The sequence below is a fragment of the Crinia signifera genome, chromosome 19 (assembly GCF_055691185.1).
Source record: "Crinia signifera chromosome 19, ASM5569118v1, whole genome shotgun sequence".
Classification (NCBI taxonomy): Eukaryota; Metazoa; Chordata; class Amphibia; order Anura; family Myobatrachidae; genus Crinia; species Crinia signifera.
Window position 1 is genome coordinate 40898669 of NC_139226.1, and position 21521 is coordinate 40920189.

The window sequence follows — 21521 nt, forward strand, 5'->3', positions numbered from 1 at the left end:
GCATTTATGCTGTATAAACACATAATATACACACAAATATATTTTATTACCACATAAAATACACACAAATATATTTTATTTGTTCAAAAAACAAGGTTTCAAAACGTAAAACAAAATGTGTGTACTATCTCAGCACTGAATTTGAATGCCAAGCAATCATTGTCTTGCACATATATAGTGCCAGTTACATATCATGTCCCCAGTGGTGCTGTTACAAATGTCCCCAGTGAGTTTTTAGCAAAAAAATAATTTTTTTTCACTTTCTGGAATGTCTGGTTTTCGGAATAATTCGGATAACGGATATTCGGATACGGGATACTCGACCTGTATTGTCGTCTCTGAGTGCTGCTGTTTTCTACACATGCTGCATTTACTTTTCCAGAAGGCACCAGAGTGACTGTTTATGGAAGGGTGAGTGCTTTGTGGTCACCTAGACAATTTCATGTTTTACATAAAAAACTGACTTATATTTATCAAATGAGTTGTAAAATGAAGAAAACATATAGTCAAGACATTACCAAGGTTCGAAATAATGATTTTTTATTTCAAATAATAGTTTTGTCCTTCATACTTTTCTTTCGTCAAAGAATGCTCCTTTTGCAGCAATTACAACATTGCAGACCTTTGGCATTCTGTTATTCTGTTGAGTTAATATGTCCGAATAAATTTCAGCCCACGCTTCCTGAAGCACCTCCCACAAGTTGGATTGACTTTTCCAGCACCAAAGCAGCCCCAGAACATCAGATTACCTCCACCATGCATGACAGATGGCGTCAGGCATCTTCCAGCATCTTTTAACTTGTTCTGCGTCTTACACATGTTCTTCTGGGTGATCCAAACACCTCAAACTTTGATATGTCTGTCCATAGCATTTTTTCCAATCTTCCCCTTTACAAGAGACAGATTTATATTGTTGGTGGGAGAAGGTTGCAGGAGGACGTAGTGACAGTTGAGGTTGTAGCAGTAATCGACATGCAGGTGGGAGGATATTGGGGGGTTATGGTGCTGGGGATGTTGATGTACAAGGAGTTGATTTCATCGGTTTTTAATTTGACCTCAAATTGAGCGATGAGGTGGTGGGGGTGCTAAGGGGTGGGATAAAGGTGGTGGGGGTGATCACATTGTTTGTACGGTATGACCGGTGATGATGGTGGTTGAATATATTCAGATGACAAGCTCAGAGAGCTGTCAGCTTTCTCAACATCTAAGAGAATGAGATAAATAAGTAGATGTCATTTCAGTATTATTGTTCTTATATCTAACACTTGCTACATAGGGATAGATATATGTAATGTATGTATTTAAAAAAAATACTTTTTCTAAAATACATAATTCACATATAATTAGAAGACAATACCTACATGAACCATTTCAGTTCAAAGTCTTTATTTAAACTACCTATGACAAGCATTTGGTGATTAAAGATCATAGTCATTCTTGATAAAATCAGGATTGCATTGATGTTGAGATTTTAAATGCAGCGACTGTACATGTGTATCTAGACCTTAATTTGTTCATTCAACCTTATTTTAAAATGTCTGCTTGGGGGTCCGTCAGTATACGGGAGGGTTGCCCACCTTTCTGGGGGTAGAGAGGGGGCCCCATTTTTTTTGGGAGGGTAGGCAACCCTGATGTGAATGGCAGGGTCATACTCCCCATATGTAGTATTAGGTGGTACAGTAGATTCCCCATATTCAGCTAATACATTCTGGGCGGACCAGACTTCCTCCAGTGAGGGGGTAACTCCCGAGGGGCCTGATGTTACAGCACCTGAAAGACAAACAGTCAGCGGAGCCATATAAATATGCAGGGACATCAAAATAGAAAAAATATGCTTACTGAACTACTGCGGGATATAACGGCGCTGCCATATCATAAGATGATATTAAAAAAAATTAAATTAGTTTTCTTGCACAGAAATGTTTTCCTTTTTTCTCTTTCAAAATGACCTTTCTAAAGAGGCAGTTGGAACCTATGACATCACATCAGCCTTAAATAAATTTGCTCCTATTGAGAAGCTGCTGCAGTGTTGGTCCCGTCCGACTCCGACACTGTCCCCAAAATAACAGAGGAGTATGTTCCGACCATCCCTGGATTAGAGTTGGTGTTCAAGGAGTTGATTTTATAGGTGTTTAATTTGACCACTAATTGAGAGATGAGAATGTGGGGGTGCTGGGATAAAGGGGGGGGGGATCCCATTGCTGGTATGGTATGATCAGTGATGATGGAGGTGGGATTGATTCAGTTGAGTAACTCAGAGAGCTGTCAGATTTCTCAACATCTAAGAGAATGAGAAAAATAAGTAGATGTAATTTCAGTATTATTGTTCTTATATCTAACACTTGCTACATAGGGATAGATATATGTAATGTATTATTTAAAAAAAATACTTTTTCTAAAATACATAATTCACATATAATTTGAAGACAATACCTACATGAACCATTTCAGTTCAAAGCCTTTATTTAAACTACCTATGACAAGCATTTGTTAAAATTTAATAAAGGGTCTGTGAACCCCAAAACGCTGGAATACTTGGACTCATTATGCACTTACATCTAAATACATCTTTTGACACTACAGGTTGAGTATCCCTTATCCAAAATGCTCGGGACCAGGAGAATTTTGGATAACGGATTATTCCGTATTTCGGAATATTTTAATATTTCAATGATGTATTTTGAAGTATCTTGCATTTATGCTGTATAAACACATAATATACACACAAATATATTTTATTACCACATAAAATACACACAAATATATTTTATTTGTTCAAAAAACAAGGTTTCAAAACGTAAAACAAAATGTGTGTACTATCTCAGCACTGAATTTGAATGCCAAGCAATCATTGTCTTGCACATATATAGTGCCAGTTACATATCATGTCCCCAGTGGTGCTGTTACAAATGTCCCCAGTGAGTTTTTAGCAAAAAAATATTTTTTTTTCACTTTCTGGAATGTCTGGTTTTCGGAATAATTCGGATAACGGATATTCGGATACGGGATACTCGACCTGTATTGTCGTCTCTGAGTGCTGCTGTTTTCTACACATGCTGCATTTACTTTTCCAGAAGGCACCAGAGTGACTGTTTATGGAAGGGTGAGTGCTTTGTGGTCACCTAGACAATTTCATGTTTTACATAAAAAACTGACTTATATTTATCAAATGAGTTGTAAAATGAAGAAAACATATAGTCAAGACATTACCAAGGTTCGAAATAATGATTTTTTATTTCAAATAATAGTTTTGTCCTTCATACTTTTCTTTCGTCAAAGAATGCTCCTTTTGCAGCAATTACAACATTGCAGACCTTTGGCATTCTGTTATTCTGTTGAGTTAATATGTCCGAATAAATTTCAGCCCACGCTTCCTGAAGCACCTCCCACAAGTTGGATTGACTTTTCCAGCACCAAAGCAGCCCCAGAACATCAGATTACCTCCACAATGCATGACAGATGGCGTCAGGCATCTTCCAGCATCTTTTAACTTGTTCTGCGTCTTACACATGTTCTTCTGGGTGATCCAAACACCTCAAACTTTGATTCGTCTGTCCATAGCATTTTTTCCAATCTTCCCCTTTACAAGAGACAGATTTATATTGTTGGTGGGAGAAGGTTGCAGGAGGACGTAGTGACAGTTGAGGTTGTAGCAGTAATCGACATGCAGGTGGGAGGATATTGGGGGGTTATGGTGCTGGGGATGTTGATGTACAAGGAGTTGATTTCATCGGTTTTTAATTTGACCTCAAATTGAGCGATGAGGTGGTGGGGGTGCTAAGGGGTGGGATAAAGGTGGTGGGGGTGATCTCATTGTTTGTATGGTATGACCGGTGATGATGATTCGGATGACAATCTCAGAGAGCTGTCAGCTTTCTCAACATCTAAGAGAATGAGATAAATAAGTAGATGTCATTTCAGTATTATTGTTCTTATATCTAACACTTGCTACATAGGGATAGATATATGTAATGTATGTATTTAAAATAAATACTTTTTCTAAAATACATAATTCACATATAATTAGAAGACAATACCTACATGAACCATTTCAGTTCAAAGTCTTTATTTAAACTACCTATGACAAGCATTTGGTGATTAAAGATCATAGTCATTCTTGATAAAATCAGGATTGCATTGATGTTGAGATTTTAAATGCAGCGACTGTACATGTGTATCTAGACCTTAATTTGTTCATTCAACCTTATTTTAAAATGTCTGCTTGGGGGTCCGTCAGTATACGGGAGGGTTGCCCACCTTTCTGGGGGTAGAGAGGGGGCCCCATTTTTTTTGGGAGGGTAGGCAACCCTGATGTGAATGGCAGGGTCATACTCCCCATATGTAGTATTAGGTGGTACAGTAGATTCCCCATATTCAGCTAATACATTCTGGGCGGACCAGACTTCCTCCAGTGAGGGGGTCACTCCCGAGGGGCCTGATGTTACAGCACCTGAAAGACAAACAGTCAGCGGAGCCATATAAATATGCAGGGACATCAAAATAGAAAAAATATGCTTACTGAACTACTGCGGGATATAACGGCGCTGCCATATCATAAGATGATATTAAAAAAAATTAAATTAGTTTTCTTGCACAGAAATGTTTTCCTTTTTTCTCTTTCAAAATGACCTTTCTAAAGAGGCAGTTGGAACCTATGACATCACATCAGCCTTAAATAAATTTGCTCCTATTGAGAAGCTGCTGCAGTGTTGGTCCCGTCCGACTCCGACACTGTCCCCAAAATAACAGAGGAGTATGTTCCGACCATCCCTGGATTAGAGTTGGTGTTCAAGGAGTTGATTTTATAGGTGTTTAATTTGACCACTAATTGAGAGATGAGAATGTGGGGGTGCTGGGATAAAGGGGGGGGGGGGATCCCATTGCTGGTATGGTATGATCAGTGATGATGGAGGTGGATTGATTCAGTTGAGTAACTCAGAGAGCTGTCAGATTTCTCAACATCTAAGAGAATGAGAAAAATAAGTAGATGTAATTTCAGTATTATTGTTCTTATATCTAACACTTGCTACATAGGGATAGATATATGTAATGTATTATTTAAAAAAATACTTTTTCTAAAATACATAATTCACATATAATTTGAAGACAATACCTACATGAACCATTTCAGTTCAAAGTCTTTATTTAAACTACCTATGACAAGCATTTGTTAAAATTTAATAAAGGGTCTGTGAACCCCAAAACGCTGTAATACTTGGACTCATTATGCACTTACATCTAAATACTTCTTTTGACACTACAGGTTGAGTATCCCTTATCCAAAATGCTCGGGACCAGGAGAATTTTGGATAACGGATTATTCCGTATTTCGGAATATTTTAATATTTCAATGATGTATTTTGAAGTATCTTGCATTTATGCTGTATAAACACATAATATACACACAAATATATTTTATTACCACATAAAATACACACAAATATATTTTATTTGTTCAAAAAACAAGGTTTCAAAACGTAAAACAAAATGTGTGTACTATCTCAGCACTGAATTTGAATGCCAAGCAATCATTGTCTTGCACATATATAGTGCCAGTTACATATCATGTCCCCAGTGGTGCTGTTACAAATGTCCCCAGTGAGTTTTTAGCAAAAAAATATTTTTTTTTCACTTTCTGGAATGTCTGGTTTTCGGAATAATTCGGATAACGGATATTCGGATACGGGATACTCGACCTGTATTGTCGTCTCTGAGTGCTGCTGTTTTCTACACATGCTGCATTTACTTTTCCAGAAGGCACCAGAGTGACTGTTTATGGAAGGGTGAGTGCTTTGTGGTCACCTAGACAATTTCATGTTTTACATAAAAAACTGACTTATATTTATCAAATGAGTTGTAAAATGAAGAAAACATATAGTCAAGACATTACCAAGGTTCGAAATAATGATTTTTTATTTCAAATAATAGTTTTGTCCTTCATACTTTTCTTTCGTCAAAGAATGCTCCTTTTGCAGCAATTACAACATTGCAGACCTTTGGCATTCTGTTATTCTGTTGAGTTAATATGTCCGAATAAATTTCAGCCCACGCTTCCTGAAGCACCTCCCACAAGTTGGATTGACTTTTCCAGCACCAAAGCAGCCCCAGAACATCAGATTACCTCCACCATGCATGACAGATGGCGTCAGGCATCTTCCAGCATCTTTTAACTTGTTCTGCGTCTTACACATGTTCTTCTGGGTGATCCAAACACCTCAAACTTTGATTCGTCTGTCCATAGCATTTTTTCCAATCTTCCCCTTTACAAGAGACAGATTTATATTGTTGGTGGGAGAAGGTTGCAGGAGGACGTAGTGACAGTTGAGGTTGTAGCAGTAATCGACATGCAGGTGGGAGGATATTGGGGGGTTATGGTGCTGGGGATGTTGATGTACAAGGAGTTGATTTCATCGGTTTTTAATTTGACCTCAAATTGAGCGATGAGGTGGTGGGGGTGCTAAGGGGTGGGATAAAGGTGGTGGGGGTGATCACATTGTTTGTACGGTATGACCGGTGATGATGGTGGTTGAATATATTCAGATGACAAGCTCAGAGAGCTGTCAGCTTTCTCAACATCTAAGAGAATGAGATAAATAAGTAGATGTCATTTCAGTATTATTGTTCTTATATCTAACACTTGCTACATAGGGATAGATATATGTAATGTATGTATTTAAAATAAATACTTTTTCTAAAATACATAATTCACATATAATTAGAAGACAATACCTACATGAACCATTTCAGTTCAAAGTCTTTATTTAAACTACCTATGACAAGCATTTGGTGATTAAAGATCATAGTCATTCTTGATAAAATCAGGATTGCATTGATGTTGAGATTTTAAATGCAGCGACTGTACATGTGTATCTAGACCTTAATTTGTTCATTCAACCTTATTTTAAAATGTCTGCTTGGGGGTCCGTCAGTATACGGGAGGGTTGCCCACCTTTCTGGGGGTAGAGAGGGGGCCCCATTTTTTTTGGGAGGGTAGGCAACCCTGATGTGAATGGCAGGGTCATACTCCCCATATGTAGTATTAGGTGGTACAGTAGATTCCCCATATTCAGCTAATACATTCTGGGCGGACCAGACTTCCTCCAGTGAGGGGGTCACTCCCGAGGGGCCTGATGTTACAGCACCTGAAAGACAAACAGTCAGCGGAGCCATATAAATATGCAGGGACATCAAAATAGAAAAAATATGCTTACTGAACTACTGCGGGATATAACGGCGCTGCCATATCATAAGATGATATTAAAAAAAATTAAATTAGTTTTCTTGCACAGAAATGTTTTCCTTTTTTCTCTTTCAAAATGACCTTTCTAAAGAGGCAGTTGGAACCTATGACATCACATCAGCCTTAAATAAATTTGCTCCTATTGAGAAGCTGCTGCAGTGTTGGTCCCGTCCGACTCCGACACTGTCCCCAAAATAACAGAGGAGTATGTTCCGACCATCCCTGGATTAGAGTTGGTGTTCAAGGAGTTGATTTTATAGGTGTTTAATTTGACCACTAATTGAGAGATGAGAATGTGGGGGTGCTGGGATAAAGGGGGGGGGGATCCCATTGCTGGTATGGTATGATCAGTGATGATGGAGGTGGGATTGATTCAGTTGAGTAACTCAGAGAGCTGTCAGATTTCTCAACATCTAAGAGAATGAGAAAAATAAGTAGATGTAATTTCAGTATTATTGTTCTTATATCTAACACTTGCTACATAGGGATAGATATATGTAATGTATTATTTAAAAAAAATACTTTTTCTAAAATACATAATTCACATATAATTTGAAGACAATACCTACATGAACCATTTCAGTTCAAAGCCTTTATTTAAACTACCTATGACAAGCATTTGTTAAAATTTAATAAAGGGTCTGTGAACCCCAAAACGCTGGAATACTTGGACTCATTATGCACTTACATCTAAATACATCTTTTGACACTACAGGTTGAGTATCCCTTATCCAAAATGCTCGGGACCAGGAGAATTTTGGATAACGGATTATTCCGTATTTCGGAATATTTTAATATTTCAATGATGTATTTTGAAGTATCTTGCATTTATGCTGTATAAACACATAATATACACACAAATATATTTTATTACCACATAAAATACACACAAATATATTTTATTTGTTCAAAAAACAAGGTTTCAAAACGTAAAACAAAATGTGTGTACTATCTCAGCACTGAATTTGAATGCCAAGCAATCATTGTCTTGCACATATATAGTGCCAGTTACATATCATGTCCCCAGTGGTGCTGTTACAAATGTCCCCAGTGAGTTTTTAGCAAAAAAATAATTTTTTTTCACTTTCTGGAATGTCTGGTTTTCGGAATAATTCGGATAACGGATATTCGGATACGGGATACTCGACCTGTATTGTCGTCTCTGAGTGCTGCTGTTTTCTACACATGCTGCATTTACTTTTCCAGAAGGCACCAGAGTGACTGTTTATGGAAGGGTGAGTGCTTTGTGGTCACCTAGACAATTTCATGTTTTACATAAAAAACTGACTTATATTTATCAAATGAGTTGTAAAATGAAGAAAACATATAGTCAAGACATTACCAAGGTTCGAAATAATGATTTTTTATTTCAAATAATAGTTTTGTCCTACATACTTTTCTTTCGTCAAAGAATGCTCCTTTTGCAGCAATTACAACATTGCAGACCTTTGGCATTCTGTTATTCTGTTGAGTTAATATGTCCGAATAAATTTCAGCCCACGCTTCCTGAAGCACCTCCCACAAGTTGGATTGACTTTTCCAGCACCAAAGCAGCCCCAGAACATCAGATTACCTCCACCATGCATGACAGATGGCGTCAGGCATCTTCCAGCATCTTTTAACTTGTTCTGCGTCTTACACATGTTCTTCTGGGTGATCCAAACACCTCAAACTTTGATTCGTCTGTCCATAGCATTTTTTCCAATCTTCCCCTTTACAAGAGACAGATTTATATTGTTGGTGGGAGAAGGTTGCAGGAGGACGTAGTGACAGTTGAGGTTGTAGCAGTAATCGACATGCAGGTGGGAGGATATTGGGGGGTTATGGTGCTGGGGATGTTGATGTACAAGGAGTTGATTTCATCGGTTTTTAATTTGACCTCAAATTGAGCGATGAGGTGGTGGGGGTGCTAAGGGGTGGGATAAAGGTGGTGGGGGTGATCTCATTGTTTGTATGGTATGACCGGTGATGATGATTCGGATGACAATCTCAGAGAGCTGTCAGCTTTCTCAACATCTAAGAGAATGAGATAAATAAGTAGATGTCATTTCAGTATTATTGTTCTTATATCTAACACTTGCTACATAGGGATAGATATATGTAATGTATGTATTTAAAATAAATACTTTTTCTAAAATACATAATTCACATATAATTAGAAGACAATACCTACATGAACCATTTCAGTTCAAAGTCTTTATTTAAACTACCTATGACAAGCATTTGGTGATTAAAGATCATAGTCATTCTTGATAAAATCAGGATTGCATTGATGTTGAGATTTTAAATGCAGCGACTGTACATGTGTATCTAGACCTTAATTTGTTCATTCAACCTTATTTTAAAATGTCTGCTTGGGGGTCCGTCAGTATACGGGAGGGTTGCCCACCTTTCTGGGGGTAGAGAGGGGGCCCCATTTTTTTTGGGAGGGTAGGCAACCCTGATGTGAATGGCAGGGTCATACTCCCCATATGTAGTATTAGGTGGTACAGTAGATTCCCCATATTCAGCTAATACATTCTGGGCGGACCAGACTTCCTCCAGTGAGGGGGTCACTCCCGAGGGGCCTGATGTTACAGCACCTGAAAGACAAACAGTCAGCGGAGCCATATAAATATGCAGGGACATCAAAATAGAAAAAATATGCTTACTGAACTACTGCGGGATATAACGGCGCTGCCATATCATAAGATGATATTAAAAAAAATTAAATTAGTTTTCTTGCACAGAAATGTTTTCCTTTTTTCTCTTTCAAAATGACCTTTCTAAAGAGGCAGTTGGAACCTATGACATCACATCAGCCTTAAATAAATTTGCTCCTATTGAGAAGCTGCTGCAGTGTTGGTCCCGTCCGACTCCGACACTGTCCCCAAAATAACAGAGGAGTATGTTCCGACTATCCCTGGATTAGAGTTGGTGTTCAAGGAGTTGATTTTATAGGTGTTTAATTTGACCACTAATTGAGAGATGAGAATGTGGGGGTGCTGGGATAAAGGGGGGGGGGGGATCCCATTGCTGGTATGGTATGATCAGTGATGATGGAGGTGGATTGATTCAGTTGAGTAACTCAGAGAGCTGTCAGATTTCTCAACATCTAAGAGAATGAGAAAAATAAGTAGATGTAATTTCAGTATTATTGTTCTTATATCTAACACTTGCTACATAGGGATAGATATATGTAATGTATTATTTAAAAAAATACTTTTTCTAAAATACATAATTCACATATAATTTGAAGACAATACCTACATGAACCATTTCAGTTCAAAGTCTTTATTTAAACTACCTATGACAAGCATTTGTTAAAATTTAATAAAGGGTCTGTGAACCCCAAAACGCTGTAATACTTGGACTCATTATGCACTTACATCTAAATACTTCTTTTGACACTACAGGTTGAGTATCCCTTATCCAAAATGCTCGGGACCAGGAGAATTTTGGATAACGGATTATTCCGTATTTCGGAATATTTTAATATTTCAATGATGTATTTTGAAGTATCTTGCATTTATGCTGTATAAACACATAATATACACACAAATATATTTTATTACCACATAAAATACACACAAATATATTTTATTTGTTCAAAAAACAAGGTTTCAAAACGTAAAACAAAATGTGTGTACTATCTCAGCACTGAATTTGAATGCCAAGCAATCATTGTCTTGCACATATATAGTGCCAGTTACATATCATGTCCCCAGTGGTGCTGTTACAAATGTCCCCAGTGAGTTTTTAGCAAAAAAATAATTTTTTTTCACTTTCTGGAATGTCTGGTTTTCGGAATAATTCGGATAACGGATATTCGGATACGGGATACTCGACCTGTATTGTCGTCTCTGAGTGCTGCTGTTTTCTACACATGCTGCATTTACTTTTCCAGAAGGCACCAGAGTGACTGTTTATGGAAGGGTGAGTGCTTTGTGGTCACCTAGACAATTTCATGTTTTACATAAAAAACTGACTTATATTTATCAAATGAGTTGTAAAATGAAGAAAACATATAGTCAAGACATTACCAAGGTTCGAAATAATGATTTTTTATTTCAAATAATAGTTTTGTCCTTCATACTTTTCTTTCGTCAAAGAATGCTCCTTTTGCAGCAATTACAACATTGCAGACCTTTGGCATTCTGTTATTCTGTTGAGTTAATATGTCCGAATAAATTTCAGCCCACGCTTCCTGAAGCACCTCCCACAAGTTGGATTGACTTTTCCAGCACCAAAGCAGCCCCAGAACATCAGATTACCTCCACCATGCATGACAGATGGCGTCAGGCATCTTCCAGCATCTTTTAACTTGTTCTGCGTCTTACACATGTTCTTCTGGGTGATCCAAACACCTCAAACTTTGATTCGTCTGTCCATAGCATTTTTTCCAATCTTCCCCTTTACAAGAGACAGATTTATATTGTTGGTGGGAGAAGGTTGCAGGAGGACGTAGTGACAGTTGAGGTTGTAGCAGTAATCGACATGCAGGTGGGAGGATATTGGGGGGTTATGGTGCTGGGGATGTTGATGTACAAGGAGTTGATTTCATCGGTTTTTAATTTGACCTCAAATTGAGCGATGAGGTGGTGGGGGTGCTAAGGGGTGGGATAAAGGTGGTGGGGGTGATCACATTGTTTGTACGGTATGACCGGTGATGATGGTGGTTGAATATATTCAGATGACAAGCTCAGAGAGCTGTCAGCTTTCTCAACATCTAAGAGAATGAGATAAATAAGTAGATGTCATTTCAGTATTATTGTTCTTATATCTAACACTTGCTACATAGGGATAGATATATGTAATGTATGTATTTAAAATAAATACTTTTTCTAAAATACATAATTCACATATAATTAGAAGACAATACCTACATGAACCATTTCAGTTCAAAGTCTTTATTTAAACTACCTATGACAAGCATTTGGTGATTAAAGATCATAGTCATTCTTGATAAAATCAGGATTGCATTGATGTTGAGATTTTAAATGCAGCGACTGTACATGTGTATCTAGACCTTAATTTGTTCATTCAACCTTATTTTAAAATGTCTGCTTGGGGGTCCGTCAGTATACGGGAGGGTTGCCCACCTTTCTGGGGGTAGAGAGGGGGCCCCATTTTTTTTGGGAGGGTAGGCAACCCTGATGTGAATGGCAGGGTCATACTCCCCATATGTAGTATTAGGTGGTACAGTAGATTCCCCATATTCAGCTAATACATTCTGGGCGGACCAGACTTCCTCCAGTGAGGGGGTCACTCCCGAGGGGCCTGATGTTACAGCACCTGAAAGACAAACAGTCAGCGGAGCCATATAAATATGCAGGGACATCAAAATAGAAAAAATATGCTTACTGAACTACTGCGGGATATAACGGCGCTGCCATATCATAAGATGATATTAAAAAAAATTAAATTAGTTTTCTTGCACAGAAATGTTTTCCTTTTTTCTCTTTCAAAATGACCTTTCTAAAGAGGCAGTTGGAACCTATGACATCACATCAGCCTTAAATAAATTTGCTCCTATTGAGAAGCTGCTGCAGTGTTGGTCCCGTCCGACTCCGACACTGTCCCCAAAATAACAGAGGAGTATGTTCCGACCATCCCTGGATTAGAGTTGGTGTTCAAGGAGTTGATTTTATAGGTGTTTAATTTGACCACTAATTGAGAGATGAGAATGTGGGGGTGCTGGGATAAAGGGGGGGGGGATCCCATTGCTGGTATGGTATGATCAGTGATGATGGAGGTGGGATTGATTCAGTTGAGTAACTCAGAGAGCTGTCAGATTTCTCAACATCTAAGAGAATGAGAAAAATAAGTAGATGTAATTTCAGTATTATTGTTCTTATATCTAACACTTGCTACATAGGGATAGATATATGTAATGTATTATTTAAAAAAAATACTTTTTCTAAAATACATAATTCACATATAATTTGAAGACAATACCTACATGAACCATTTCAGTTCAAAGCCTTTATTTAAACTACCTATGACAAGCATTTGTTAAAATTTAATAAAGGGTCTGTGAACCCCAAAACGCTGGAATACTTGGACTCATTATGCACTTACATCTAAATACATCTTTTGACACTACAGGTTGAGTATCCCTTATCCAAAATGCTCGGGACCAGGAGAATTTTGGATAACGGATTATTCCGTATTTCGGAATATTTTAATATTTCAATGATGTATTTTGAAGTATCTTGCATTTATGCTGTATAAACACATAATATACACACAAATATATTTTATTACCACATAAAATACACACAAATATATTTTATTTGTTCAAAAAACAAGGTTTCAAAACGTAAAACAAAATGTGTGTACTATCTCAGCACTGAATTTGAATGCCAAGCAATCATTGTCTTGCACATATATAGTGCCAGTTACATATCATGTCCCCAGTGGTGCTGTTACAAATGTCCCCAGTGAGTTTTTAGCAAAAAAATAATTTTTTTTCACTTTCTGGAATGTCTGGTTTTCGGAATAATTCGGATAACGGATATTCGGATACGGGATACTCGACCTGTATTGTCGTCTCTGAGTGCTGCTGTTTTCTACACATGCTGCATTTACTTTTCCAGAAGGCACCAGAGTGACTGTTTATGGAAGGGTGAGTGCTTTGTGGTCACCTAGACAATTTCATGTTTTACATAAAAAACTGACTTATATTTATCAAATGAGTTGTAAAATGAAGAAAACATATAGTCAAGACATTACCAAGGTTCGAAATAATGATTTTTTATTTCAAATAATAGTTTTGTCCTACATACTTTTCTTTCGTCAAAGAATGCTCCTTTTGCAGCAATTACAACATTGCAGACCTTTGGCATTCTGTTATTCTGTTGAGTTAATATGTCCGAATAAATTTCAGCCCACGCTTCCTGAAGCACCTCCCACAAGTTGGATTGACTTTTCCAGCACCAAAGCAGCCCCAGAACATCAGATTACCTCCACCATGCATGACAGATGGCGTCAGGCATCTTCCAGCATCTTTTAACTTGTTCTGCGTCTTACACATGTTCTTCTGGGTGATCCAAACACCTCAAACTTTGATTCGTCTGTCCATAGCATTTTTTCCAATCTTCCCCTTTACAAGAGACAGATTTATATTGTTGGTGGGAGAAGGTTGCAGGAGGACGTAGTGACAGTTGAGGTTGTAGCAGTAATCGACATGCAGGTGGGAGGATATTGGGGGGTTATGGTGCTGGGGATGTTGATGTACAAGGAGTTGATTTCATCGGTTTTTAATTTGACCTCAAATTGAGCGATGAGGTGGTGGGGGTGCTAAGGGGTGGGATAAAGGTGGTGGGGGTGATCACATTGTTTGTACGGTATGACCGGTGATGATGGTGGTTGAATATATTCAGATGACAAGCTCAGAGAGCTGTCAGCTTTCTCAACATCTAAGAGAATGAGATAAATAAGTAGATGTCATTTCAGTATTATTGTTCTTATATCTAACACTTGCTACATAGGGATAGATATATGTAATGTATTTATTTAAAAAAAATACTTTTTCTAAAATACATAATTCACATATAATTAGAAGACAATACCTACATGAACCATTTCAGTTCAAAGTCTTTATTTAAACTACCTATGACAAGCATTTGGTGATTAAAGATCATAGTCATTCTTGATAAAATCAGGATTGCATTGATGTTGAGATTTTAAATGCAGCGACTGTACATGTGTATCTAGACCTTAATTTGTTCATTCAACCTTATTTTAAAATGTCTGCTTGGGGGTCCGTCAGTATACGGGAGGGTTGCCCACCTTTCTGGGGGTAGAGAGGGGGCCCCATTTTTTTTGGGAGGGTAGGCAACCCTGATGTGAATGGCAGGGTCATACTCCCCATATGTAGTATTAGGTGGTACAGTAGATTCCCCATATTCAGCTAATACATTCTGGGCGGACCAGACTTCCTCCAGTGAGGGGGTAACTCCCGAGGGGCCTGATGTTACAGCACCTGAAAGACAAACAGTCAGCGGAGCCATATAAATATGCAGGGACATCAAAATAGAAAAAATATGCTTACTGAACTACTGCGGGATATAACGGCGCTGCCATATCATAAGATGATATTAAAAAAAATTAAATTAGTTTTCTTGCACAGAAATGTTTTCCTTTTTTCTCTTTCAAAATGACCTTTCTAAAGAGGCAGTTGGAACCTATGACATCACATCAGCCTTAAATAAATTTGCTCCTATTGAGAAGCTGCTGCAGTGTTGGTCCCGTCCGACTCCGACACTGTCCCCAAAATAACAGAGGAGTATGTTCCGACCATCCCTGGATTAGAGTTGGTGTTCAAGGAGTTGATTTTATAGGTGTTTAATTTGACCACTAATTGAGAGATGAGAATGTGGGGGTGCTGGGATAAAGGGGGGGGGGGGGGATCCCATTGCTGGTATGGTATGATCAGTGATGATGGAGGTGGGATTGATTCAGTTGAGTAACTCAGAGAGCTGTCAGATTTCTCAACATCTAAGAGAATGAGAAAAATAAGTAGATGTAATTTCAGTATTATTGTTCTTATATCTAACACTTGCTACATAGGGATAGATATATGTAATGTATTATTTAAAAAAAATACTTTTTCTAAAATACATAATTCACATATAATTTGAAGACAATACCTACATGAACCATTTCAGTTCAAAGCCTTTATTTAAACTACCTATGACAAGCATTTGTTAAAATTTAATAAAGGGTCTGTGAACCCCAAAACGCTGGAATACTTGGACTCATTATGCACTTACATCTAAATACATCTTTTGACACTACAGGTTGAGTATCCCTTATCCAAAATGCTCGGGACCAGGAGAATTTTGGATAACGGATTATTCCGTATTTCGGAATATTTTAATATTTCAATGATGTATTTTGAAGTATCTTGCATTTATGCTGTATAAACACATAATATACACACAAATATATTTTATTACCACATAAAATACACACAAATATATTTTATTTGTTCAAAAAACAAGGTTTCAAAACGTAAAACAAAATGTGTGTACTATCTCAGCACTGAATTTGAATGCCAAGCAATCATTGTCTTGCACATATATAGTGCCAGTTACATATCATGTCCCCAGTGGTGCTGTTACAAATGTCCCCAGTGAGTTTTTAGCAAAAAAATATTTTTTTTTCACTTTCTGGAATGTCTGGTTTTCGGAATAATTCGGATAACGGATATTCGGATACGGGATACTCGACCTGTATTGTCGTCTCTGAGTGCTGCTGTTTTCTACACATGCTGCATTTACTTTTCCAGAAGGCACCAGAGTGACTGTTTATGGAAGGGTGAGTGCTTTGTGGTCACCTAGACAATTTCATGTTTTACATAAAAAACTGACTTATATTTATCAAATGAGTTGTAAAATGAAGAAAACATATAGTCAAGACATTACCAAGGTTCGAAATAATGATTTTTTATTTCAAATAATAGTTTTGTCCTTCATACTTTTCTTTCGTCAAAGAATGCTCCTTTTGCAGCAATTACAACATTGCAGACCTTTGGCATTCTGTTATTCTGTTGAGTTAATATGTCCGAATAAATTTCAGCCCACGCTTCCTGAAGCACCTCCCACAAGTTGGATTGACTTTTCCAGCACCAAAGCAGCCCCAGAACATCAGATTACCTCCACCATGCATGACAGATGGCGTCAGGCATCTTCCAGCATCTTTTAACTTGTTCTGCGTCTTACACATGTTCTTCTGGGTGATCCAAACACCTCAAACTTTGATTCGTCTGTCCATAGCATTTTTTCCAATCTTCCCCTTTACAAGAGACAGATTTATATTGTTGGTGGGAGAAGGTTGCAGGAGGACGTAGTGACAGTTGAGGTTGTAGCAGTAATCGACATGCAGGTGGGAGGATATTGGGGGGTTATGGTGCTGGGGATGTTGATGTACAAGGAGTTGATTTCATCGGTTTTTAATTTGACCTCAAATTGAGCGATGAGGTGGTGGGGGTGCTAAGGGGTGGGATAAAGGTGGTGGGGGTGATCTCATTGTTTGTATGGTATGACCGGTGATGATGATTCGGATGACAATCTCAGAGAGCTGTCAGCTTTCTCAACATCTAAGAGAATGAGATAAATAAGTAGATGTCATTTCAGTATTATTGTTCTTATATCTAACACTTGCTACATAGGGATAGATATATGTAATGTATGTATTTAAAATAAATACTTTTTCTAAAATACATAATTCACATATAATTAGAAGACAATACCTACATGAACCATTTCAGTTCAAAGTCTTTATTTAAACTACCTATGACAAGCATTTGGTGATTAAAGATCATAGTCATTCTTGATAAAATCAGGATTGCATTGATGTTGAGATTTTAAATGCAGCGACTGTACATGTGTATCTAGACCTTAATTTGTTCATTCAACCTTATTTTAAAATGTCTGCTTGGGGGTCCGTCAGTATACGGGAGGGTTGCCCACCTTTCTGGGGGTAGAGAGGGGGCCCCATTTTTTTTGGGAGGGTAGGCAACCCTGATGTGAATGGCAGGGTCATACTCCCCATATGTAGTATTAGGTGGTACAGTAGATTCCCCATATTCAGCTAATACATTCTGGGCGGACCAGACTTCCTCCAGTGAGGGGGTCACTCCCGAGGGGCCTGATGTTACAGCACCTGAAAGACAAACAGTCAGCGGAGCCATATAAATATGCAGGGACATCAAAATAGAAAAAATATGCTTACTGAACTACTGCGGGATATAACGGCGCTGCCATATCATAAGATGATATTAAAAAAAATTAAATTAGTTTTCTTGCACAGAAATGTTTTCCTTTTTTCTCTTTCAAAATGACCTTTCTAAAGAGGCAGTTGGAACCTATGACATCACATCAGCCTTAAATAAATTTGCTCCTATTGAGAAGCTGCTGCAGTGTTGGTCCCGTCCGACTCCGACACTGTCCCCAAAATAACAGAGGAGTATGTTCCGACCATCCCTGGATTAGAGTTGGTGTTCAAGGAGTTGATTTTATAGGTGTTTAATTTGACCACTAATTGAGAGATGAGAATGTGGGGGTGCTGGGATAAAGGGGGGGGGGGATCCCATTGCTGGTATGGTATGATCAGTGATGATGGAGGTGGATTGATTCAGTTGAGTAACTCAGAGAGCTGTCAGATTTCTCAACATCTAAGAGAATGAGAAAAATAAGTAGATGTAATTTCAGTATTATTGTTCTTATATCTAACACTTGCTACATAGGGATAGATATATGTAATGTATTATTTAAAAAAAATACTTTTTCTAAAATACATAATTCACATATAATTTGAAGACAATACCTACATGAACCATTTCAGTTCAAAGTCTTTATTTAAACTACCTATGACAAGCATTTGTTAAAATTTAATAAAGGGTCTGTGAACCCCAAAACGCTGTAATACTTGGACTCATTATGCACTTACATCTAAATACTTCTTTTGACACTACAGGTTGAGTATCCCTTATCCAAAATGCTCGGGACCAGGAGAATTTTGGATAACGGATTATTCCGTATTTCGGAATATTTTAATATTTCAATGATGTATTTTGAAGTATCTTGCATTTATGCTGTATAAACACATAATATACACACAAATATATTTTATTACCACATAAAATACACACAAATATATTTTATTTGTTCAAAAAACAAGGTTTCAAAACGTAAAACAAAATGTGTGTACTATCTCAGCACTGAATTTGAATGCCAAGCAATCATTGTCTTGCACATATATAGTGCCAGTTACATATCATGTCCCCAGTGGTGCTGTTACAAATGTCCCCAGTGAGTTTTTAGCAAAAAAATAATTTTTTTTCACTTTCTGGAATGTCTGGTTTTCGGAATAATTCGGATAACGGATATTCGGATACGGGATACTCGACCTGTATTGTCGTCTCTGAGTGCTGCTGTTTTCTACACATGCTGCATTTACTTTTCCAGAAGGCACCAGAGTGACTGTTTATGGAAGGGTGAGTGCTTTGTGGTCACCTAGACAATTTCATGTTTTACATAAAAAACTGACTTATATTTATCAAATGAGTTGTAAAATGAAGAAAACATATAGTCAAGACATTACCAAGGTTCGAAATAATGATTTTTTATTTCAAATAATAGTTTTGTCCTTCATACTTTTCTTTCGTCAAAGAATGCTCCTTTTGCAGCAATTACAACATTGCAGACCTTTGGCATTCTGTTATTCTGTTGAGTTAATATGTCCGAATAAATTTCAGCCCACGCTTCCTGAAGCACCTCCCACAAGTTGGATTGACTTTTCCAGCACCAAAGCAGCCCCAGAACATCAGATTACCTCCACCATGCATGACAGATGGCGTCAGGCATCTTCCAGCATCTTTTAACTTGTTCTGCGTCTTACACATGTTCTTCTGGGTGATCCAAACACCTCAAACTTTGATTCGTCTGTCCATAGCATTTTTTCCAATCTTCCCCTTTACAAGAGACAGATTTATATTGTTGGTGGGAGAAGGTTGCAGGAGGACGTAGTGACAGTTGAGGTTGTAGCAGTAATCGACATGCAGGTGGGAGGATATTGGGGGGTTATGGTGCTGGGGATGTTGATGTACAAGGAGTTGATTTCATCGGTTTTTAGTTTGACCTCAAATTGAGCGATGAGGTGGTGGGGGTGCTAAGGGGTGGGATAAAGGTGGTGGGGGTGATCACATTGTTTGTACGGTATGACCGGTGATGATGGTGGTTGAATATATTCAGATGACAAGCTCAGAGAGCTGTCAGCTTTCTCAACATCTAAGAGAATGAGATAAATAAGTAGATGTCATTTCAGTATTATTGTTCTTATATCTAACACTTGCTACATAGGGATAGATATATGTAATGTATGTATTTAAAATAAATACTTTTTCTAAAATACATAATTCACATATAATTAGAAGACAATACCTACATGAACCATTTCAGTTCAAAGTCTTTATTTAAACTACCTATGACAAGCATTTGGTGATTAAAGATCATAGTCATTCTTGATAAAATCAGGATTGCATTGATGTTGAGATTTTAAATGCAGCGACTGTACATGTGTATCTAGACCTTAATTTGTTCATTCAACCTTATTTTAAAATGTCTGCTTGGGGGTCCGTCAGTATACGGGAGGGTTGCCCACCTTTCTGGGGGTAGAGAGGGGGCCCCATTTTTTTTGGGAGGGTAGGCAACCCTGATGTGAATGGCAGGGTCATACTCCCCATATGTAGTATTAGGTGGTACAGTAGATTCCCCATATTCAGCTAATACATTCTGGGCGGACCAGACTTCCTCCAGTGAGGGGGTCACTCCCGAGGGGCCTGATGTTACAGCACCTGAAAGACAAACAGTCAGCGGAGCCATATAAATATGCAGGGACATCAAAATAGAAAAAATATGCTTACTGAACTACTGCGGGATATAACGGCGCTGCCATATCATAAGATGATATTAAAAAAAATTAAATTAGTTTTCTTGCACAGAAATGTTTTCCTTTTTTCTCTTTCAAAATGACCTTTCTAAAGAGGCAGTTGGAACCTATGACATCACATCAGCCTTAAATAAATTTGCTCCTATTGAGAAGCTGCTGCAGTGTTGGTCCCGTCCGACTCCGACACTGTCCCCAAAATAACAGAGGAGTATGTTCCGACCATCCCTGGATTAGAGTTGGTGTTCAAGGAGTTGATTTTATAGGTGTTTAATTTGACCACTAATTGAGAGATGAGAATGTGGGGGTGCTGGGATAAAGGGGGGGGGGGATCCCATTGCTGGTATGGTATGATCAGTGATGATGGAGGTGGATTGATTCAGTTGAGTAACTCAGAGAGCTGTCAGATTTCTCAACATCTAAGAGAATGAGAAAAATAAGTAGATGTAATTTCAGTATTATTGTTCTTATATCTAACACTTGCTACATAGGGATAGATATATGTAATGTATTATTTAAAAAAAATACTTTTTCTAAAATACATAATTCACATATAATTTGAAGACAATACCTACATGAACCATTTCAGTTCAAAGTCTTTATTTAAACTACCTATGACAAGCATTTGTTAAAATTTAATAAAGGGTCTGTGAACCCCAAAACGCTGTAATACTTGGACTCATTATGCACTTACATCTAAATACTTCTTTTGACACTACAGGTTGAGTATCCCTTATCCAAAATGCTCGGGACCAGGAGAATTTTGGATAACGGATTATTCCGTATTTCGGAATATTTTAATATTTCAATGATGTATTTTGAAGTATCTTGCATTTATGCTGTATAA